The sequence below is a fragment of the Emys orbicularis genome, chromosome 13 (assembly GCF_028017835.1).
Source record: "Emys orbicularis isolate rEmyOrb1 chromosome 13, rEmyOrb1.hap1, whole genome shotgun sequence".
In the NCBI taxonomy this organism is placed as follows: domain Eukaryota; kingdom Metazoa; phylum Chordata; order Testudines; family Emydidae; genus Emys; species Emys orbicularis.
The window spans coordinates 1,384,703-1,409,167 of NC_088695.1; the positions used below are offsets into that span (position 1 = coordinate 1,384,703).

The 24,465-nt window shown below is 54.1% G+C and overlaps 1 long non-coding RNA gene across 1 annotated transcript; it reads right to left on the reverse strand.

The window, feature by feature from the left end:
• Positions 1-592: 592 nt before the first annotated feature.
• On the reverse strand, positions 593-23,087 carry LOC135887926 (uncharacterized). Its single transcript, XR_010561833.1, has 3 exons — positions 22,894-23,087; positions 1,766-2,238; positions 593-991 (listed from the first exon to the last, which is right to left on the reverse strand). It is a non-coding gene; the product is annotated as an uncharacterized LOC135887926 (long non-coding RNA).
• Between the last annotated feature and the right edge of the window lie 1,378 nt (positions 23,088-24,465).

Below are 24,465 nucleotides of genomic sequence, written 5' to 3' on the forward strand. Positions count from 1 at the left end.
CCACTGGGGTCAAAAAAACAAGGAGTCATGTGGCACCTTAAGGACTAACAGATTTATTTCGGCATAAGCTTTCGTGGGTAAAAAACCTCACTTCTTAAGATGCAAATAAATCTGTTAGTCTTTAAGGTGCCACCGGACTCCTCCTGTTTTTGTGGATACAGACTAACACGGCTACCCCGATACTTGACTCCATTGGGGTCAGTGGGCTCACTCTGGATTCACACCAGAGATCAGTATATGGCTCCGATTCCCTTGGCATCAGTGGGGTCACTCTGGAGTCACACTGGAGTAATGGAGACCAGAATCCAGTCTGGACTCCATTCACTGCAATGGAGTTACTACAGATTCACTTTGGGAGCTCTGAGATCAGAATCCAGCCCTGACTCCATTAGCATCAGTGGAGTCACTCTGCATTCACACTGGTACGGTACCAATGAGATCAGAAGCCAGTTCCACAACGAAATACACCAGAAATGGCTTCCTATGGCTCTTCCCAGGAGAGATTCTTGCCACTGGAAACATTAACATCCTTCCTTTTATTTAGACGACAGAAAGGAAATGAAGCAGGACACCAGCACAGAACTCACCATCTACAGAGCCACGATTGCTCTGGCAGGCGTCAGCATCATCATCTTAGTTACCGCCCTCCTGCTGCGCAGACGCACAGGTATTTACTGCTCCTTCCGCGCTCACTCCATCTGCCCGTTCTTCCGGCGTTCAAAATGTACTTCTCTTCCGTCCTACTGGTGCAAGGGGGAACGGGAGCCTCCGATCTACATTCTCCAGTCCTCTGTTCAGTTTGTACACCTCTATTCATCTCTTCCAACAATAACCCATGCCTCCTCCTTTCCTCCCCAGCAGCCTCCACAGACACCCAACAGCAGCAGCTGGCAAAGGTGAGACCATTAACATTGGAGCCTGAGTTTAACTGGGTGGTGGTGTCAGTTTCAAGACAGTGCTGACGCGCGGTCCATGTGACTCTGGTAGAAACCTGAGCAACGGAACACGGGAGAGCGTTAGGGGTGCTTTAGCCCTTAAATATTACAGTAACGGAAGCTGCAAAAGAGTACCAGGTTATCTATCATCTAGATCAGTGGTTTTCAACACCGAGGGCTTCAGTGGGTGCATCGATTCATCTAGATATTTGCATAGGTTTACAACAGGCTACATAAAAAGCACCAACAAAGTCCATACAAACTAAAATTTCACACAGTGACTTGTTTATATGGCTCTATACACTCTACACTGAAATGTAACTACAATATTTATATTCCAATTGATTTATTTTAGAATTATATGGTAAAAATGAGAAAGGCGGCAATTTTTCAGTAACAGAGTGGCTGTGACACTTTTGTATTTTGATGTCTGATTTTGTAAACTAGTAGTTTTTAAGTGAGGTGAAACTTGGGGAATGCGAGACAAATCAGACTCGTGAAAGGGGTACAGTAGTCTGGAAAGGTTGAGAACCACTGATCTAGACAGACAGACGTGCACATGGGGATCGGCAGACATGTACGTACAGATCAGCGTGCACAAAGATAGGTGAATAGGTCGAATCTCAACTCGCAGTCCCTCTGCTATTCCAGCCCTGGGCTCTCTTCTCCGCACACAGCTCTGCCGACCTGTATCCGCTTGGGGGGTCCCTCTGGGGGCTGAGTCACACCGGCGTGGGGCTATGTGTGCTGGGGACAATAGCACACGCAGATCCTCCAACACACAGCCAGGGGGTCTCCATTTTACCCACTTCCCCCTTAAATGCACTCACGGGGCTGGAAAGACGGCAGTGGGAGATGGAGCCCGGGTGACTTGATTTGTGTCTTCAACAGGGGCATAGCAGAGCTGGTGGTAACGCGAGCGAGGGTCTGCACTACGCCGAGATCACATTCAAGTCTCCGGCTCGCACAGAATACGCCTCTGTCTGGACCCAGCAGCTCTGAAGAGTCAGATCTGACTGTGCAGCAAAGGGAGACGCAGGGAACAGCAGGAGATCCCTTCATCACACAACCTTGGAGGCATCTCCCAGGGTTAGTGCTAGCTTAGTCCATGGGCTGGGCCTTTTGCTTCTGGACAGTCACTTACAGATGACTGCAGTGATAGATGTGTGAGGCTGTGGGCCAGATCCTCAGCTGGTGTCAATCGGCCGTTACTCCATCGGTGTTGATGGGGCTAGTTCCCCAGCTGGTGTGAACTGGTGTCACTCCTCTCAGCAGGAGGGGAGGTATAGTTCAGCCCAGGAGCCTGGCCCACAGAAAAGGAGGCATCCAAACTTCAAAGTGGTGCCCCATGGGAGTTGTAATTCAGGTGCCTCATTCTCTACGGGGCAGGCTCCTTGGAAGAACTACGTCTCCCATGATGCACCACGTTCTCCTCTCTCGATGAGGGGAGGGTGTTATAGGAGTCCCTAGCAGTGATGCATCATAGGAGATACAGTCTGGCCCAAAAAGAACGAGGCCCTGGAGTGACAACTCCTACACGGCCCTGCTTTGAATCAAAACTGTTCGGTTTTTGAGATTTCGCCACAACGTTGAAATTCTCCACAGAAAATAGTCACTGTGCGTGTAAAATCTATTTGTTGAAATTTTCAGTGGGGGAAAAAAAATCCTTTTCTCCAGCCAACTCTGAACCTGAGATTCCAGTTTTTCCTGCTGCCTCTTCCTGCAAAGAATAAAGCTGATCAGGGGAAAGACGTTTCTAGGTCACGCCCCACTTGACGGTGTCCGGTGGGTGCTATGGACAGGAACAAAGTCAGCAAACGAAGGGCACTGAGTGATCCTCGGGGGGGGGGGGGGTGTACTAGTGTCCTTGGGGGAGAGGACAGGGCCTCGGGGAGCGGGGCAGGTCTGACTCTTGGGGGTGCAGGGCTGGGGATCTGGGGGGCAGAGGGCTCGGGGGGTGGCTGGCTGGGATCCTGAGGGGCGGGGCTAGGTCCCTGGGAGGGAGGGGGTCTAGGGGGTCTAGGTCCCTGGGGGGGGGGGAGGTCTAGGTCCCTGAGGGGCGGGGCTAGGTTCCTGGGAGGGAGTCTGGGGGGACTAGGTCCCTGGGGTGGGGGGTAGGGCTGGGTCCCTGGGGGGCAGGAGGCCCTCGGGGCGGGGCTAAGGGTCTCAGGGGTAGGGCTGGGACCCAAAGGGGCGGGCTAGATCCTGGAGGGCGGGGCTAGATCCGAGGGGCGGGGCTAGGTCCCTGGGGCCGTTAGAACGCGCCGGGGCGCTGGAGGCGGAGAGCATGTTTTACGCACGCGCATTGAGGAATAAACCCTGTGAGAGGGACGGGCTAGACGCATGCGCACTGAAACGCAGTGAAATCGAACGAGTGGGCACTCGTGCCGCCGACTGGGGAGGGAACCGAAACTGAAAGCGGACGCATGCGCACCACACGTGCCCCAACCTAGGGGTTAGCACAGCGCATGCGTGCGTATCCCGCCCCCAACTACCCCTCTCTCGCCTCCTAACGGCCACTGCCTGGCAGCGCGAGGCGCCTGTTCCCGCCACCTTCTCCAGTCGCTCCGGCCGTTTAACTAATTTGCATATTTCCCAGCATGCCGTTCCCCCTCAAACCCCGCCGAATAGCGTCTTTTTACCCCATTTCAGTCACAGAATTCACCCCCCAAAATTAAAAATAGTAAACTGGCAATCACTATGTGATGTTACCCAAATCTCACTTCAGGAAATAACACTATTTTAGCTCACCCTGACCTCGAAATATAGTTGAAATATACCTAGGAATTAAGGGCTAATTAACATATTCATAATTAGTCTTTAGGGGACTAGTTAGTTTACTAATACGACATGCTTGGTGCTAATTAACATTCTGGCGGTGGATGAGCAAAACGGGCGCCATAGAGTACAGCAGAGCCAGCAACTGGTGCTGCCCCCCAGTGCCAAGGGGGAGGTGGACCCTCCAGTGCTGAACGATCAGCCCCCCAATGGAAAGGGGGCAGGAGGGAGCTGACCCTCCCGTGCAAAGAAGGAGCAGGGGGCACCGACCCAGCAATGCAAGGGCGGGGGAGGAGGGAGTTGATCCCCCAGTGGAAATGGGGGGAAGGTGGCACAGACCCTCCAGTGATGAACAATCTGCCCCTGTGCAAAGAGGGGAGGGGGCAGGGGGTGATGGTGTCCTTACCGCTCTGTGGGTCCCAGACCCCTCTCACTGCCCCGTAATGATCCCCCAGTGGATCCCAGAGGGAGCTGCTGGCTCCAGGGACCGCCCGAGGAGATCAGGTATCCCAGGGGCAGCTGGGAACTAGGTGTGAGCAGCAGGACCATCAAGGGGTTTCCACTGTCAGGGGGGAGATCAGTGCTCGGGAGGTGTTGGGGTGCAAAGGGAAAATGGGGTGTGTGGCAGTGTTCCCTCTAATTTTTCCCATCAGTGCGGAATTAATTTTGTTATGCGCACCAATATGGAGGTGATGTACAGTGTGACAAAGCACCTCCATATTCGTGTACATAAAATTCATGTGGCAAGGGAGGGTGGGTCTGAGGGGTTCAGAGTATGGGAGGGGGCTCAGGGCTGGGGCAGAGGGTTGGGGTGCAGGGGGGTGAGGGTTCCGGCTGGGGGTGCGGGCTCTGGGGTGGGGCCACAGATGAGGGGCTCAGGGCTGGGGCAGAGGGTTGGGGTGCAGGGGGGTGAGGGTTCCGGCTGGGGGTGCGGGCTCTGGGGTGGGGCCAGAGATGAGGGGCTCAGGGCTGGGGCAGAGGGTTGGGATGCAGGGGGGTGAGGGTTCCGGCTGGGGGTGCGGGCTCTGGGGTGGGGCCAGAGATGAGGGGCTCAGGGCTGGGGCAGAGGGTTGGACAATGCAGCTGGATGAAGAGAGAGCGAGAAGCGTATGTGGGGATGTAAAGTTCCATGAGAGGGTAAGGGTCACGATGGGACACTTGCCTGGCAATAAATCATGGCCTTATGTAAGGCCCCCTGGTGGTTATATAAGATGAGGCCTTATGTAAGGAACAATTGAACCAATCGGTGTGGGGCTATACATGTGGTGAGCACATGATTCTCCTTCTTGTCCAATCGGTGGATGGGTGATTGTAGCCTAATTGTGTTATGTAATGTTTAGAAAGACTATAAAAGAAAGCTTGTAATAAACAGACTCAGAGTTCAGCTTGCAACCACATTGGTCGTGTGCTTTATCCGCTCCCCACAAATGGTGACCCCGACGTGATTCCCCATCGGAACCCCACAAATGGTGACCCCGACGTGATTCGGCTTGGACATCGAGGCAGCCGATTAAAGCCTAAGAAAGAAAAGGAAGGTACTGAAGATGAAAATGAGGAAACTTGCTATAAAAGAAAGCTTGTAATAAACAGACTCAGAGTTCAGCTTGCAACCACATTGGTCGTGTGCTTTATCCGCTCCCCACAAATGGTGACCCCGACGTGATTCCCCATCGGAACCCCACAAATGGTGACCCCGACGTGATTCGGCTTGGACATCGAGGCAGCCGATTAAAGCCTAAGAAAGAAAAGGAAGGTACTGAAGATGAAAATGAGGAAACTTGCAAAAGCAATAATGCAGAGAGGAAGAAGAAGAAGAAAAAGCATGAGAGGAATAATACAGCTCGGGTGGAAATAAATGGAAATGGTAATCATAATGAAGAAGAAAAACAAACACATATAAAGAAACAAAAACTTAAACATGCAGAAGAACCTTACACCAGAACAAAAAGAATGAAATATATAAAAACATCTGCAGCCACAGAAACTGAAAAAAGTGAGGATGCAGCCATGGAAACTAAAGAAATTGGGGATGCAAATAAACCTGTCCAAATTCTCCTATCACGTATGCAAACACAGCCGACTGAAGCGTTCGGTGAGAAAAGGTGGAGGTGGCAGCCGCGGCAGGAGGTACCGGAGGATACCGGCTCCTGGTCGTCCGAGAGAGACGTTCGTGAGCTCACAGGTGAGCGGCTGCATTCGATGACAGCCGCGGCAGGAGGTACCGGAGGATACCGGCTCCTGGTTGTCCGAGAGAGACGTTCGTGAGCTCACAGGTGAGCGGCTGCATTCAATGGCAGCCGCGGCAGGAGGTACCGGAGGATACCGGCTCCTGGTCGTCCGAGAGAGACGTTCGTGAGCTCACAGGTGAGCGGCTGCATTCGATGACAGCCGCGGCAGGAGGTACCGGAGGATACCGGCTCCTGGTCGTCCGAGAGAGACGTTCGTGAGCTCACAGGTGAGCGGCTGCATTCCATAAAATGGGCTCTGCTTTGTCTGCAGAGGAGGAGACGGTGCATGATTTTATTACGCATCGCTGAAAAAAAGGGAGAGAAGCTTCCCTCTGACGCTTTGTCCCGTTTACTGAGGTGGGGACAAAGACGCGGGTTTTTGTTATACCAGCAACTTCAATAGAAAATTTTAATGAAGTGTATCTTGTAACAAATTTAATGGGTGCTGACTTGAATAACATTGTAAAGTGCCAGAAGCTAACAGATGACCATATACAGTTTCTCATCTACCAGTTACTTAGGGGTAAGACTGTGAATTAAGGATTTTAGACTTTCACCAACCCGTTTGCCCCGAAGCCTCCGGCATACTCATCCGATGTTTCCACCCTGCGACATGCTTCGAACAATATCCCGGGCGGCTCGGGCCCCCCGGACCCCGTAAGGCGTTGGCACGGACTTATTAGGGAAGCCCATATAGATGGGAAATTTGCGCCTGAGGCTTATCCAGTAGTGACACCGGACCTGCACTTATTGTTTGTCACAGCCTAGACACCTAATGATGCTGTACTTCCTTATTTAAGAAAAAGGGGGGAGGTGTGGGGATGTAAAGTTCCATGAGAGGGTAAGGGTCACGATGGGACACTTGCCTGGCAATAAATCATGGCCTTATGTAAGGCCCCCTGGTGGTTATATAAGATGAGGCCTTATGTAACGCCCCCTGGTGGTTATATAAGATGAGGCCTTATGTAAGGCCCCCTGGTGGTTATATAAGATGAGGCCTTATGTAAGGAACAATTGAACCAATCGGTGTGGGGCTATACATGTGGTGAGCACATGATTCTCCTTCTTGTCCAATCGGTGGATGGGTGAGTGTAGCCTAATTGTGTTGTGTAATGTTTAGAAAGACTATAAAAGAAAGCTTGTAATAAACAGATTCAGAGTTCAGCTTGCAACCACATTGGTCGTGTGCTTTATCCGCTCCGCATGGGACCCCACAGCGTATTTCAGGGGGGCGGTGGGGGCGGGGACAGAGCTATAGAGAGTGTATTACAGATGGATGGATGGATCTACAGACAGAGGGCCCTACCACAGACAGATAGACAGAGTGATGGGTGGATGGGTAGAGGGAGGGTCTTCTCTGCACACAGATGGAGAGAGCCCCTGCTGCCCCCACCCTGCTCCCTGCAGCACAGCCCCTAGCGCCGCCCTGGGGCAGCCCAGACTGCCCGGGGAGAGCCCCTTGCTGCCCCCCACCCCGCTCCCTGGAGCACAGCCCCTAGCACCACCCTGGGGCAATGGGGCAGCCCAGACTACCTGGGGAGAGCCCCCCGCTCAGGGCCAGATTCACCCAAAGACAAACCAGGCTCGCACCTATGCCCCGAATTGGTGGGGGGTGGCCAGCGTCCTCCTCACCCTGCCCAGGGGCTCCGCCTGCCCACAGCTGCCTGCTCCGACCTGGCCCCATACCCAAAACCTGGCCTGGCGCGGGGGGGGGGGGGGTGTGACTTGGGGGGGTGGAAAGGAAACCCACCCCCCCTCACCCCGCAGCAGGGTCCTGTCCCGTGGGGCTGGGCCTGGCTCCCCCCGCAGGGGCTGCACCTGAGTGATGGGGGGAGATGGGGAGATGGGGGGAAGGGGGAAGAGACAGAACAGAAGGGAGGGCAGAGCCCCCCCCCAACTGCCCCCTCATCCCTGTGTCCCAATGGCCCCTCCCCCTCCCTATAGCCCCTCCCTCTCCCAATGGCCCCTCCCCCTCCCATTAGTGTCTCCCCCACTGAATAGCTCCTCCCTGCTAATGGCCCCTCCCCCATTAGCCCCACCCATCCCCCAATAGCCCCTCCCCCTCTCTGCCTGCTTTCCTATTAGCCTCCCTCCCTGCCCCTCCCTCCCGCTCCTTAGCCCCTCCCACTCTGTGGCCCCGCCTCCTTATTCTCTTCCCAGCCCAGGTCCCTGCCGCTCCCAGGCTCTGCCCTTTCCCTCGCTCACTTGGGCGGGACAGCCAATCAGGAGGCGGCGCCGAGTGTCCTTGTCACCGGTTGCCAGTGGGAGGGAGCAGCAGAAAACGGGCGGGGAAGTGGTCGCTGAGAGCATGAGGGCAGAGGGGCCAACTGTCACCTGAACGGAGGGGGAGGGGCCAACTGTCACCTGAAGGACGGCGAGGGGGTGGGGCCAACTGTCAGGGTTGATTGACACCCGGCCCCCGACCCTGGGTTCCTGCTGGTGCCCGGATCACCTGAGGCCGTGGGTCTGAGCAGGGTCGGCAGGTGAGCGTAGGGCAGCTCCCAGCCCCCCCCTTCTCTAACCAATAGGCCCCACTCCCCTCCCAGAGCCAGGGAGAGAACCCAGGAGTCCTGGCTCCCCGCGCCCCCTGTTCTAACCTTCTCAACCCCACTCCTCTCCTGGATTTGAGTCCAGAACCTTTTGTCATTATTCAGTTCAGGTCTGTGCTGAGCCGGCAGGAAAAGGGCCCCAGTTTTGGTTGCGGGGGAGGGGGGGGGAAATCTGGGCAGCACCTGGCACAACGGGGTCCCTGATGTTGGTCAGAGGGGTCTGTGCAGTGCCCGGTTCCATGGGGGTGAGGGTGGAGCTCCTTTTGCTACTGTGGTACTCGCTGCAGTTTCTGTGGCAGGCCGGAGCGCGCCGAGTGGCTCGGGGCTCTGTCTGCACTTGAGCTCCTGCGAGTCGTGGTGAGAAACAGGAAATTCAGCATTGTGCGAGGCCGCAGCTTGTGCAAAGGCAGCAGCAGGTGGGGCGGGGGGTGATTTACAACCAGCTACAGAAGTGTCGGAGTTGGGGCCGCGTGCGACGCACAAACAACTGACCACGGTTTCCGTTCACGAGCTGGAGTCGATCTCCAGGCGCTCAGCTTGCAGGGCCAAAAATGCTTCTAGCCCTCATGGGTGCAAAGAAATTTCTCCAACCAGGGGCGGGTGAGACCCATGCCAGAGTCTGCAGAGACCGTGAGCTGGTCGCTCTGAGAGGGGGGAGCTGCCCCAAGCGTGATCCAGGCAGTGATGGGGGTGGGCTGGCTCAGGGGTGCTCTAACCCACCAGACTCCACTCTGCTCCGAGAGCTGTGGAGAGAACCCAGGAGTCCTAGCTCCCAGTGTCCCCTGAACCCACAAGACCCCACTTGCCTCTCCCTGTACATGCAGTGCTAAGCACGTGGGTGTCACCCTCTGGCGAGCAAAAAGGGCCAATTCCAGTTTGATTTTCTGGGGTTCCTTCAGAAAATGTAACTCTCCCCAGCTTGAGGCCCATCCCGAGACCAGTTCACAAAGATTTATTCTGTCAAAGCCTCTGGGCCGGATCCCAGCTGGTGTCAAGCGGCCACGCCTCCACTGACCTCAATGGGGTCAGATACCGAGCGTCTGGCAATCCGTTCCACTGAAGTCAGAAAAACATCAGACGATTGACACCACTTCGGGTCTGGCCCTAGATATCTCTGAACAATGATCACACCAGCAGCCCTGCAGGGTGCACATTCCCCTTCCCGGACCCACCCACACCCAGGAGCCCGACGCCCAGAGCCACAGGCCATTTCCTGTACCGAGGAGAACTATAACGGCAGCGGCCACTAGGGGGCGACAAAGCTCCCACGCTCCCATTGCTGCTGCTCAGCCCCTTCTGCTCGCTCCCCGGGGCTGCTCGACAGGGGTGCCATTGGGGGGGGGGGTAGGGGAACTCCTGCCCCCCCGAGTTTTTGCTCAGTCAATAAGAACGCAGAGGTGTATCTGGCAGAGCCAATAGCAGGGCTGGGTGCCTGGGGGGAAGGAAGCTCTGGGCTTAGGTGGGAAGATGCTTGGTGCAGATTTCAGCATGATCTGCCCCTCACCTTCCCATGTGGACCTGTTACAAAGGCAGGAGCCAGCCCCTTGTGACACCGCGAGACACAGGGCTGCTCAGGTGGGGGCTGCTGCCCCCGGCACGTTCAGGGGATCATTATCCCCACAGACAGCCCAGCTTTGGACGTTTCAGGCTGCAAGAGCCGCGCTGCAGAGTGACCCACTGAGATCTTTCCCTGCTGTCAAGAAACAAGCGTGAGCTGCCACCACCACAAATAGTGTTCAAATGACACTGACAACTTCCCCATTTCCCCCACTCTCTAATTCTGCAGGGAATGGCCGTGCCCCAGCGTGGTCATTTAGTCATATGTGGCTGGGGGAGTCTTTCCTTTGCCTGCAATGGGCTTTGGGTCAGGTCCCTGGGCTGTGACACAGAAATACCGACTCCTCTGTGAATGCCGGGATCTTACCAAATCTCCCCAGGGTGGGGCTGCACTGTTCTAGGACCTTTTCCCAGATACCTTTTGAGGTGCTGCTGCCCCTCGACTGCTGCCCTCAAGGAGACATTTCGCAGCTGTCTTCTATATCTCCTTCTCGTCCGGCTGGTAAATATTCTTAGCTTCTGTTGTACTTTAACATTTCTGAGGGCACGGCCGAGTCTCACAGACTTGAGTAGCATCGGTGCATTTCATTGTGGTGCTGTTTACTCTCACCAATCCTTACAGCAACACACTAGAAACCTCCGTCCTACTTAATGCTTTGTATGTATCATCACTGTTTGTATAAACCTTCCGTGCACAGAAACCCCAGCCAATCTGAACAGTTTGTAAGATTCGGCTGCCAAATCTTGTTCGTTATAGGTCCATGCTGCTAATATCCAGCCTTTAATTCTACTCTATGATAGTGATTCTTTCTAAAGGTACAGACCAATCTGTTCATAAAAAAACCCCTTTGTTTCAATAAACAGATTGGGCTAACGTGGGGCTAGCTTTTAAGTGACTGGAAATCTGAGAAATCTGGCACTCCGATTCTGCCCAGCCTGCTCCTACAAATCCTATAATCTGTCACCTCATGGCGCTCTTCACTTCAGCAGGAAATGTATTAGCTCACGGTGCCAGTTTCCTGAGTTGAAACGGGCCCCCGCGTGTACACACACACTGCTGGAGGTTGCAAGAATTCCGTTTTTTCAGATGTGGTTTTCTGTTCTAAATGTACACGTCATCTGAAAATTACTGGGTGTTTGTATATTTTTTTCTTTCTTTATACAGAAATTAGCTGACAGGAGCACTGGGTCTAATTTCTAAGTTATTATCTGCAAAAACCCCCATGCCTGGGAAACAGAATGAAAGCGTCACTGAATCTACTGGGCGGAGAGGCAGGGGGAGGGGGAGGAAATGCTACAGGGATGGAGCCCTATAAATACCAGCGAGAAAGAGAGAGCGAGATACTGATTCCACCAGGGAATGGGTCAAAAATGAACGACCCAACCATGGAGCAGCCCTGGACTGGCTGTTTGGATGTTCAATCCAGTCTAGTTTATGCTGGCTCCACATTTCCTGTTTGCGGTGCGCTAAAGATGCATGAGGTGGGGGATCTTCAGGCGGGAGGGACGGACGGACAGACACTGTGGGTGGGAGGGATGGATAGAGACCGCAGAGAAATGGGGAGATACTGCAGAAGGAAGGGTGGGTTAGACTGGATAGACGGGTGTGCATGGGGCTAGGGGTGGGGCTAGAGGAAAGGATGGATACAGATCTAGGGATGGAGGTGGCAGACAGATGTATAGATAGATAGGTATGGATGCTGTAGGGATGGAGGATGGATGGATAAATAGCCATAAATGAAGTGGTGGGGTGGGATGAATAGATAGATAAGGATCTAGACTGAGAGAACAGATACAGCTGGATCTAGGGGTGGGGCAGGTGGATAGATGGACAGACAGAGATGGATCTAGGGGTGGGGTAGATGGATGGATGGACAGAGATGGATCTAGGGGTGTGGTAGATGGATGGTCAGACAGAGGCCTGGTCCACACTAACCCCCCACTTCGGACTAAGGTACGCAAATTCAGCTACGTTAATAACGTAGCTGAATTCGAAGTACCTTAGTCTGAACTTACCGCGGGTCCAGACGCTGCAGGCAGGCTCCCCCGTCGATGCCGCGTACTCCTCTCGCTGAGCTGGAGTACCGGTGTCGACGGCGAGCACTTCCGGGATCGATCCCAGAAGATCGATCGCTTACATCCGGACCAGGAAGTAAGTATAGACGTACCCAGAGATGGATCTAGGGGTGAGGTAGATGGATGGATGGACAGAGATGGATCTAGGGGTGGGGTAGATGGATGGATGGACAGACAGAGATGGATCTAGGTGTGGGGCAGATGGACAGGAGGACAGGCAGAGATGGATCTAGGGGTGGGGCAGGTGGACAGAAGGACAGACAGAGATGGATCTAGGGGTGGGGTAGATGGATGGATGGACAGACAGAGATGGATCTAGGGATGGGGCAGGTGGGCAGATTAAATTAGGCAGGATTTGCCGACATACCTGCTCCCCAGGTGGGGATGAAGAGGAGGATGCAGAGGATGGTGCTCAGGGCTCGCAGCGGCTCCATGGTCCCCGCTCTCTGGGCGACTCCGCAGCCCAGCTCAGCTCAGCTCAGCCTCCTCTGGAAATGTCACCTCTGGGGGGGCCGGTGGAACGTTTTGTGGTCAGAGCTTGTGAGATGGCTGCAGTGATAGACCAGGTACAAGGGACGGATGGCAGGTAGCGGGGTGTGCTATGCCCTGTGTGAGGGGCTGGCTGGTGCGTGTGCGTAGCTGCGTCCCACTGGGAGGGAAGTGGGGTGTAATGGTTAAGCGGGGAAGGGGGTCAGTCTGGGAGCCAGGACTCCTCGCTTCTCTCCCTGGCTCTGAAACGGGAGTGGGGGCTAGTGGGTACAATGGTGCTGGGAGCCAGGACTCCTGGGTTCTGTCCTCAGTTCATTGCCACATCCCGGGCCATGTTCCTTCCCCTCTCTGTCATTTATTTTCCACGAGGAATAACATGATTTTGAATAAAGGAATTTTTGCCTTATAGATTTTATTTCCACACATTGACATATATTTATTTTTTGCAACACGTTTCTCTTTCAATCAGCAAATTCCTTCTAACAAATCAAGCCTGCTCCAGACAGTTTTTTCCTGTATAAACCAGGTAGGTTTTCTCTAGAATTCAGTTTTCTCTGGCAGCTGACTCCGTTACAGCGTGTAATTTAGATTTGTAAATGGAAAAATATTGTCCCACGAGGAATGAATCTGGAGAAATATTTAATTTTCTTTACTGTTCTTCTCATACCCAAGATGTACAGGCCAGACCCACAGACAGAAGCAGAGGAGAGCGGAGAAGCCCTGGCCCGGCAGGAGCCCCCGGCAGGTGGCTCAGAGTCCAGCAAAGTCTGACAGCTTCTGAACCTGGAGCTGGGAAAATCCTGCCAGTGACCAGCCCCCGTGAGCAGCTAAATCAGAGATACCAGCCCCGGTGCTGGGGGTGGCTTGGAGCCAGCCCCCACCGCGTGATCCACGGGGACACCTGGGAAACAGAATGAGAGCATCACTGAACATACTGGGGGGAAATGCTACGGGGATGGAGCCCTACAAATACCAGAGAAAGACTGATTCCACCAGGGATGAAATGCAGCCACCTCTGGGGTAGAACGTGGGGGCTGGTTATACAGTGACCCTTCACGCAGCGCTGAGACACGGCCCCTCTGGGGTGGGGTGCAGGGGCTGGTTACGTGGGGACCCCTTGCCCGGTGCTGAGAAGCAGCTGGCTCTGGGGTGGGGCAGTGGCTGGTTACGTGGGGATCCCTCACACAGTGCTGAGAAGCAGCTAGTTCTGGGGTGGGGCAGGGGCTGGTTATCAGCCCACACAGCAATGCCATGTAACCGTTTGGGACAGGAAGTGAAGGCGGAACCCGCACGGAGCCGGTACCGTTCCAAGGCTGCAGGCTGAGGATGATTCCCAGGGAGAAGAGAACGACGAGCGACAGGGAGATGACGGCTCGGTAAAAGAGAGTCCCCGAGTCCCGACAGAGCTCACGTCCCCCTGCATCCCCTAGACAATAGAAATGAGGGGTTAGGAGATTCCTGGGATGATGCCCCCTAGAGGGGACAGGCCCCTTGCCCCATTCCCTGCCCCCCTGACTCTCACCAGTCGCACTCTGGTGTCTCCGCATCACTCTCAGCTCGGTGCCTCCTCCCATCCCTGTCTCCCCACGGTCGAGTTCGATGCAGCACTGATAGAGAGCAGAGTCCCGCTCCTGCAGCTCAGCGAGGGTCAGCGTCGCCTTCCCCTGTCTGTGCTCGTCCATCCTGGACACACGGAGCCGCCCCCGGTAGAAGGGGTGGCTAGAATCCAGCTCCAGATCCTCTGCGGATCCCCTGAGCCAAATTATCTTGGCTCTGCTGCCATTTCTGTTCTGGAAGGTGCAGCTCAGGGTCACGTTCTCCCCGGTTGTCATGTGGAGGGACCTGGGCTCCTGGGAAACTCCCAGACCAGCTAGGGAAGAGAGAGAACCCGCATCATACACCGGGCGGCAGGACAGACCCGTCCTGGCCTTTAGAGAGAGCAGCAGCCATTGTATTCCTGTGTGCAGAGCTAAACCTTCACCTCTCGCTAGCTTAGTATCAGTGTCTGTCTCTCTGTTCCCTGATTCTCCTTCATTCATCCATCCTCTGACCCTAGGTCCATCCATTCTCCAGTTCTGGAGCTATCCATCCATCCTGCTACCTATCCACCCTCTTTTTCTAGAGCCACCTTTGACTTAGCACCCCATAAGGCTTTATGGAAATATGCTTATGAATGTATATGTGACATACCTGGAATATGTTTTGTGCTACATATGCCATGTAACATATCTCTGCAAAGGTTATGATCCACTGAATCTATTCAGCCTATTTGTATGCACGGGTCATTTTTGTATTCGAAGTTATGAATATTAGCTGTGTACTTGTTTGATTTTAAGTAGCCTCAGTAAGGCATTTGGTCAGCTGCTTAAGAAAGGAATTGGCAAGTTAAGTGCCCAATCAAGAAACACTTAACGGACAATGGAAGACTCCAATCCACATAAGAAGTCTACCTGGGGACGTTCAAGGTAGCATGTGAACAATGGCGGCCACCTGTAAAGTCCTGAGTCATGCATGGACACGTGACTGGCCCAGGTGACTCCAAAACTCCATCTTGTAGCTGGGTTTCTACACAGGGGGAGGGAGGGGTGTCCACCCGCAAGAGAGGAACTATATAAAGTCCTGGGAGACCCCTCCATTTTGTCTTCAGCTGGCTCAAGAGACAGCCTCTCCACCCCCAAAGGCAACCTGAAAGAAACTGGCACAAAGGGCAGTAACCACAGGAGTGTGAGTGATTGCTGGACCCAGACTAGAAGGAGGCTAGTTTGTAAAAGAAGCTTACTGGAACATCTCTGAGGGTGAGATTCCATCTGTGATCACTTTCCTATGGTATTAGGCTTAGATTTGCGTGTTTTATTTTATTTTGCTTGGTAATTCACTTTGTTCTGTCTGTTATTACTTGGAACCACTTAAATCCTACTTTTTGTATTTAATAAAATCACTTTTTTACTTATTAATTAACCCAGAGTATGTGTTAATACCTGGGGGAAGGGGGGGAAACAGCTGTGTATATCTCTCTATCAGTGTTATAGAGGGTGAACAATTTATGAGTTTACCCTGTATAAGGGTAAAACGGATTTATTGGGGGTTTGGATCCCATTGGGAGCTGGGCATCTGAGCGTTGGAGACAGGAACACTTCTTAAGCTGTTTTCAGTTAAGCCTGCAGCTTCTGGGGGACGTTGTTCAGACCTGGGTCTGTGTTTGTAGCAGGCTGGCGTGTCTGGCTCGAACCAGGCAGGGCACTGAAGTCCCGAGCTGCCAGGGAAAACGGGCTCAGAGGTAGTCTCAGCACATCAGTTGGCAGTTCCCAGGGGGTTTTCTGTGATCCAACCCGTCACACCACATCTGTCAATTCAGCCATCCAGCCTCCCTTTCTATCCCTCCTGCCCTCCATCCGCACTGCTCTATCTATTCCCAGAGAAGAGCTGCAATGCTGGAGACTGGATAAATCCAGTCATTTGTTCACCCCAACAAGAGCCGTTACCCTGAACGCCGTGGCAAACTCACCTGGTTTCTGGGTGGACACTCCAACATTTGGGACCAGCGCTCTCTTGCAGCCGGATGGAATTTCTGCAACAGCTTCGTTTGAATTAAAAGTAAGAGAAGAATTTAGTGCAGTCAATGCACAAATGAATGACCCAACCACCCAGCAGCCCCGAGTTGGCTGTTCTGGGAACAGAGCTCACGTCCCCCTGGGACTCTAGACAAGAGAAATGAGGGGCTAGGAGATTCATGGGCTGGCACCTCCTAGAGGGGAAATTCCCCATTCCCCACTCCCGAGCCAGCCAGTCCCCACCCTGGGCCCAGATGAGAGCTGATGCCCCCTAGAAGGAAAGGCCCCGTGTCCCAAGCCCCCCAAGTCACCTCTGCCCATCACAGTCAGGATGGTCCCGGTGCCCTTCCCCTGCTCGCCCTGCGGGTAGGTGATGTAGCAGCGGTAGAGACCCGAGTCCCTCTCCATCAGCTCCGACAGGGTCACCATGGCCTCCACCTGGCCCTGCTGGTCCCGCTGGCTCTCGGCCAGCCGCCCCTGGTAGAAGGGGTGGGCAGGGTCCAGCACGACGGCCTCCCGGGAGCCCCTGGCCCAGGTGACTTGTGTCCCGGTCTGGTTGAGGATGTGGAAGGTGCAGCTCAGGGTGACGCTGCTGCCAGCCGGGACGCTCGCCGTGGGGGGCAGCTGCTGAACCCCGAGACCTGCAGGGAGCAGAACAAGCCACGTGAGGGACACAGGGCAGGGACTGCGCTGCTGTCATGGGGCGCTGGCTGCGTCCGTCTATCCGTCCCCCTCGCCTTCCTGCAGCAGAGTTTGTCTGTCTATCATCTATCGCTTGATCGCTCTACCCAGCCCGAGACCCATCTGTCCTCAGCACTTTCCATCCATCCACCATCGGCTCCGTCTATCCGTCTGTCCTCAGCTCTGTCCAGCCACCCACCCGTCCACAGCCTCATCCGTCCGTCCATCGATTCATCCTCAGCTCTCTCATCTGTCCTTATCTCCATCTGTCCACCCAACCGTCCATCCATCCAGTCTGTCTGTCCTCAGCTCCACCTATCCATCCATCCATCCTCAGCTCTGTCCACCTGTCAACTCCATCCATCCATCCATCTCTCCCATCATCCATCCACCTTCAGCTTTGTCCATCCTTCCGTCCTCAGTTATTTGTCCTTCCCTCCATCCATGCTCAGTTCTGTCCATCTATCCATGCATCCACCGCTAACCTGCACCATCCATTCCCCTCCACACCCCGCTACCCACTAATCCCAGCCTGCAGCCCCGGGAAGCACACCGCATTTCAAGACAATGCAAGTAACTGTGTGGACTTTAGGGCACTTAGGAGAGTCAATCTTTAAAGAGAAAGCTGGTCTGAACCTTAACAATGGTAGGCCAGACAGTCCTCTAAAAGAAACCTATCCATCCCTGTACAACCCCTGCAAGTATCCCCCATCTATCCATCCATCCCCTATCCATCCATCCTCATACACCTCTCTCCCTATCCATCCATCCACCCCCAAACACCCCCTCCATCTCTCTCATTATCCAGCCATCTGCCCCAAAACACCCCCTCCCTCCCTCCTTTCCTCCCTCCCTATCTACCCCCTAAACACCCCTCCCCTTTCTCCCTTTCCATCCATCCATCTAGCCATCCTCAGCTGCCTATGTATTCTGAGACCATCTCTCCATACCCCTATGGGAGGGGAGTGGGGGTGGGTTAGAGCGGGGGGGTGGGGAGTCCAGCACTCCTGGGTTCTATCTCCATTCCCCCCATAAATCTAAGCTTGTCTCACCAGCTGCTATGGAGGGGACGAGGAAGACGATGAAGCAGATGATGCTAGGGGCCGGCAGCCGCCCCATGCTCTTCGCGGGCTGCGAGCCGCCCCAGGAGTCACAGACCGGGACTGTCGATCAGATGGGACCCAGGGTCGGCAAGTAACGGCTGCTCCGGAGCGAGCAGCCCGGGCGCGTGATGGAAACTCTTGTGGCTGGCGAGGGGGAGGCGCCTGCTCAGATACCAGGCAGCCAGGAGGTCACTGGGCCTGTGGGCAGGTGAGTGTGAAAGTGAAACTGACCAGGGGTGTTGCGTTCAGCAGCAGGACGGGTTCATTTCTGCATCCCCAGGGCCCTCGGCCTCTTTGACGCAGCTGCTGGCCGTAGGGCTGGGGCGCTCAGGTGGTGACGGTGTCCTTACCGCTCTGTGGGTCCCAGCCCCCTCTCACTGCCCCCAAATGACCCCCCAGTGGATCCCAGAGGGAGCTGCTGGCTCCAGGGACCACCAGAGGAGATCAGCTATCCCAGGGGCAGCCGGGAGCTAGGTGTCGGTGACAGGATCATCGCGGGGTTTCCACTGTCAGGGAAGAGATCAGTGCTCGGGTAGAGCTGAAGGTGACAGGAGTGCAGAGGGAAAACAGGATCTGAGGGATGGAGAGAGCGAGCGAATTACAGGGAGGAGGACACAGAGCTATAGCCAAATAGAGAGTGTATTACAGATGGATGGATAGATGCAGGGCCTTACCTGGTGAGGCCACATCTGGAGTACTGTGTCCAGTTTTGGGCTCCCCACTACAGAAAGGATGTGGACAAATTGGAGAGAGTCCAGTGGAGGGCAATGAAAATGATTAGGGCACTGGGGCACTTGACTTACAAGAAGAGGCTGAGGGAACTGGGGTTATTTAGTCTGCAGAAGAGAAGAGTGAGGGGGGATTTGATAGCTGCTTTCAACTACCTGAAGGGGGTTCTAAAGAGGATGGAGCTCGGCTGTTCTCAGTGGTGGCAGATGACGGAACAAGGAGCAATAGTCTCAAGTTGCAGTGGGGGAGGTCTAGGTTGGATATTAGGAAACACTATTTCACTAGGAGGGTGGTGAAGCACTGGAATGCGTTACCTAGGGAGGTGGTGGAATCTCCATCCTTAGAGGTTTTTAAGGCCCGGCTTGACAAAGCCTTGGCTGGGATGATTTAGTTGGGGTTGGTCCTGCTTTGAGCAGGGGATTGGACTAGATGACCTCCTGAGGTCTCTTCCAACCCTAATATTCTATGATTCTAGCTACAGACTGATCCATGGATGGACGGACAGAGGGCCCTACCACAGACAGATGGACAGAGTGAAGGATGGATGGACGGATGGATGGGTGGATGCAGACAGGGCCTTCTCCACAGACAGATGGACAGAATGAATTACTGACAGACAGACCAAAGGCACTGAGGATGGATCGATCCATCCATCCTGCCCCATTCCACCCTCTTCCATCCACCTCTTCCCGCCAGTAAAACACACAGGGCCAAACCCACCTACCTTATAGACAGGCCAGCTGTCCCTGTGCTGCCTCCCAGGGCAGACGGGGAGGCCTGCTCCTGATTCACAGGCCACCCCAGCTTTGAGTAGAGGGGAATCCCCCACAGCTGTGGGCGGTCTGGGGTCCAGGACACAAGGAGGAGCGGGGCTGATCCATGCCAGCAGGGGGCGCACATGCTCACAGACACGTACACAGGCCCCTGTTACGTTTAATAGCACAGACACACACCTAACTCTCCTCCCCCCCTTATCCGGCCCATCTCAGAGGTGCTGACCACAAACGCTTCCACCGGCCCTCGTAGGCTGACACTTCCGGGGGATGCAGAGGCTGAGCTGAGCGGGCCCTGCGGAGCCGCCCAGAGAGCAGGGACCATGGAGCAGCTGCCAGCCCTGAGCCCCGTCCTCTGCATTGTCCTCCTCATCCCCACCTGGGCAGCAGGTAAGTCAGCAAATCTTGGCTAGCTAACCTGGGGGTTGGTCTGTCTACTACCCCAGGTCCATCTGTCCATCCCTCCCCGTCCCCATAGCCATATCTAGCCATCCCCATACATCCCCATCCAGCTCATCTAATCCATCCATCCTTCTTCTGCAGTATCCCTCCAGCTTTCCGTTATCTATCCATCCACCCATCCTTCCCTCTATCTACCCATCCTTCTGTTAGCTCTCCATCCATCCTTCCCTCGACAGTATCTGTCCCTCCATCCTTCCCCCCACAGTATCTATCCCTCCCTCCCTCCTCGAGATGTCTCTAATCTCTTGCTCCCCACACAAATCTTTAGCACGCTGCAAACAGAAAATGTGGAGCAGGGTAAACTAGACTGGATTTAACATGGGATTAGCCAACCCAGGGCTGCTGTGCAGACTGGATCGTTCATTTCCTTACTGAAGGTCTCACGAGTGGAGAGTGCGAGTTAGGAGATCCCACTCTGTGCTGATCTACCCAGAATACAACATGTTACAGCCCCCGGCTCTTCTAGTTCAAGCTGTAGCAACTTGTGCTTTTAGATGTTGAGGTCCCCAGTTCAATCCGCAGCATGTTAGCCAAGGTGGCGGCCATCAGAAATGCACTAAACTCTTCTCATGGACTTTAAAGGCAAAAGGTACCTTCCCGATTCCCTACTCTGACCTCCTGCACATAGCAAGCTACAGAACCTCACCCACCCACACCTGTTTTTTCATTCAAAAGAAGCTGTCGCAGAAATTCCAGTTGGTTGCAAGAGAGCGCCGAACCCAAATGTGGGAGCATCCGGCCAGGAACCAGGTGAGTTTCCTGCGCAATTCAGGGATATGGTTCTTGATAAGGTGAACACATTACTGGATTTATCCAGCATCTAGGATTGCAGATCTTCCCTGGAGATAGAAAAATCGATGTTGATCTAGGGAACGAGGGACAAAAATGGAGAACAGATGTGAATTGAGAGACATGGGTCTAGGAATGAAAGGTTGGATGGACGGCTCTAGGACTGGAGAATGGCTGGATGGGTCTATGGCTGGATGGATCTATAGATGGATAGAGCTAGGATGGATAATGGATGGATGGATCTAGGGTCGAAGAATGGATGAATCAAGGAGAATCCAGGAACAGAGAGACAGACACCGCTACTAAACTAGCGAGAGGTGAAGGTTTAGCTCTGCACACAAGAACACAGCGGCTGCTGCTCTCTCTAAAGGGCAGGACGGGTCTCTCCTGCCGCACGGTGCTGCCCGGTGTATGATGCGGGTTCTCTCTCTTCCCTAGCTGATCTGAGAGTTTCCCAGGAGCCCAAGTCCCTCAACGCAACAGCCGGGGAGAGCGTGACCCTGAGCTGCTCCTTCCAGAGCAGAAATGGCAGTAGAGCCAAGGTGCTTTGGCTCAGGGGATCTGGAGAAGACGTGGTGCTGGATGCTAGCCACCCCTTCTACCGGGGGCGGCTCCATGTGTCCAGTCTGGATGAGATCAGTAAGGGGAATGCGACGCTGACCCTGTCTAAACTGGACAAGAGAGACTCTGGCCTCTATCAGTGCTGCATCGAAATCCAGAATGAGACGACAGGGATGGGAGGAGGCACAGATCTAAGAGTGATGAGGAGAAACCAGAGTGCGACTGGTAAGAGTCGGGGGGGGGACACACGCGGGACCTGTCCCCTCTAGGAGGCACTGGTGCCAATCCGGTCCCAAGGTCGGGGACAGGCTGGCTCTGGGAGCAGGGAATGGGAGATGAGGCTGGCTCCAAGCAGGAGTGGAGATCAGGAATATCTGACCGACGCTCATGCTGTGGGGGGTGGGGTGGGGATGGGGGGGTCAGGTTTATGTTAAACAATCTCCCGGCCGATTCGAGGCGGCTTTTCTGCCGAGTTGTCACTGGCTGCAGCTCTGGTCTGTCTCACATCCTGTCAGTGCCTCGGGGTGAGAGAGGTGGTCAGAAACCCAGACCCCCACTTCTCCCGAGAGCCATCGTGCACTCAGAGACGTCTCTCTCTGTTCTGTCGCTATTGTCCCGGGCTGGCTCTGAGCCCTTTGGCCTGCTGCAGGTGAGGTTATGACCCGGCCCTGCTGACTCACTGCGGGAAGATCAGACTCCTACTGGCAGCTGCGAAGGGCTTTGCAATAGGCGCCGGTGGAGACTGGGGAAGTTTTCTTGCAGTGTTTGTTGAAGAGGAAGTTGGTTGCTTAATGCAGGGATGAGTGAGGGACACACAACCCCAGAGCCAGAGACACAGAGAGGCACACACAGGTCCAGAAATCAGCCACCCACAGCCCCATAGACACGCAGCCGCCGACCCAGAGAGAGACCAGAACGGCCCCGTGACCCACACGGCCCCACCACGCTCTCTGCTGCACCAGTCACTTGAGATTCTCTCCCACTGGTCCCACGTATGAATGGAGGTTGCCGGCCATTAGCCCAGACCCCAGGAGGGCAGCTGGCCACTAACACGCTGCACCAACCCGACCGGACCCACCTCTGTGGCCTCTATTTGGGAGCAACTCCACAGACTTAACTGGGGTCACTCCAGAGTCACTGAGATCAGAATCCGGACGGACTCCATTGGTGTCAGTGGGCTCACTCTGGATTCACACCAGAATCACTGAGATCAGTATACGGCCCTCAGTCCTTTGGCATCAGTGGGGTCAGTCCAGATTTACATCAGACTCACAGAGATCAGAATCCAGCCCTGACTCTGCTGACATCCATGGGGTTGCTCTGGCTTCACACTGGGATCATGGAGAACAGAATCCAGACTGGACTCCATTCACTGCCATGGAGTTACTCCAGATTTACTTTGGGAGCTCTGAGATCAGAATCCAACCCTGACTCCACTACCAGAGTCACTCTGCATTCACACTGGTACGGTACCAATGAGATCAGAATCCAGTGCTACAACAAAATACACATAGAAATAGAAATGGCTTCCTATGGCTCTTCCCAGGATTCTTGCCACTGGAAACATTAACATCCTTCCTTTTATTTAGACGATAGAAAGGAATTGAAGCAGGACACCAGCACAGAACTCACCATCTACAGAGCCACGATTGCTCTGGCAGGCGTCAGCATCATCATCTTAGTTACCGCCCTCCTGCTGCGCAGACGCACAGGTATTTACTGCTCCTTCCGCCCTCACTCCATCTGCCCATTCTTTCGGCGTTCAAAATGTACTTCTCTTCCGTCCTACTGGTGCAAGGGGGAACGGGAGCCTCCGATCTACATTCTCCAGTCTTCTGTTTCGTTCGCACACCTCCAGTCATCTCTTCCAACAGTAACCCATGTCTCCTCCTTTCCTCCCCAGCAGCCTCCCCAGACACCCAACAGCAGCAGCCGGCAAAGGTGAGACCATTGGAGCCTGAGTTTAACTGGGTGGTGGTGTCAGTTTCAAGACAGTGCTGAAGCATGGTCCGTGTGACTGTGGTAGAAACCTGACCAACAGAACACGGGAGAGGGTTAGGGGTGCTTTAGCCGTTAAATATCACAATAACGGAAGCTGCAAAAGTACCAGATTATCTATCATCTAGACCAGTGGTTTTCAGCACCGAGGTCTTCAGTGGGTGCATCAATTCATTTAGATATTTGCATAGGTTTACAACAGGCTATATAAAAAATACCAGTAAAGTCAGTACAAACCTAAAATTTCATACAGACAGTTTCTTGTTTATACTGCTCCATACACTCTACACTGAAATGTAACTACAATATTTATATTCCAATTGATTTATTTTAGAATTATATGGTAAAAATGAGAAAGGCAGCAATTTCCCAGTAATAGTGTGGCTGTGACACTTTTGTATTTTGATGTCTGATTTTGTAAGCCAGAAGTTTTTAAGTGAGGTGAAACTTGGGGAATACGAGACAAATCAGACTCCTGAAAGGGGTACAGTAGTCTGGAAAGGTTGAGAACCACTGATCTAGACAGACAGACGTGCACATGGGGATAGGCAGACATGTACGTACATACAGATCAGGGTGCAGAAAGACAGGTGGACAGATAGAATCTCAACTCGCAGCCCCTCTGCTATTCCAGCCCTGGGCTCCCTTCTCTGCACACAGTCTGCCGGTGCCTCTCAATCCCGACCTGTAGCCACTTGGAGGGGTCCCTCTGGGGGCTGAGTCACACCGGCATGGGGCTGTGTGTGCTGGGAACAATAGCACACATGAATCCCCCAACACACAGCCAGGGGTCTCCATTTTACCCACTTCCCCCTTAAATGCACCCACGGGGCTGGAAAGACGGCAGCGGGAGATGGAGCCTGGGTGACTTGATTTGTGTCTTCAACAGGGGCACAGCAGAGCTGGTGGTAACGCGAGCGAGGGTCTGCACTACGCCGAGATCACGTTCAAGTCTCCGGCTCGCACAGAATACGCCTCCATCCAGACCCAGCGGCTCTGAAGAGTCAGATCTGACTGTGCAGCAAAGGGAGACGCAGGGAACGGCAGGAGATCCCTTCATCACACAACCTTGGAGACATCTCCGAGGGTTAGTGCTAGCTTAGTCCATGGGCTGAGCCTTTTGCTTCAGGACAGTTACTTACAGATGACTGTGGTGATAGATGTGTGAGGCTGTGGGCCAGATCCCCAGCTTGTGTCAATTGGCTG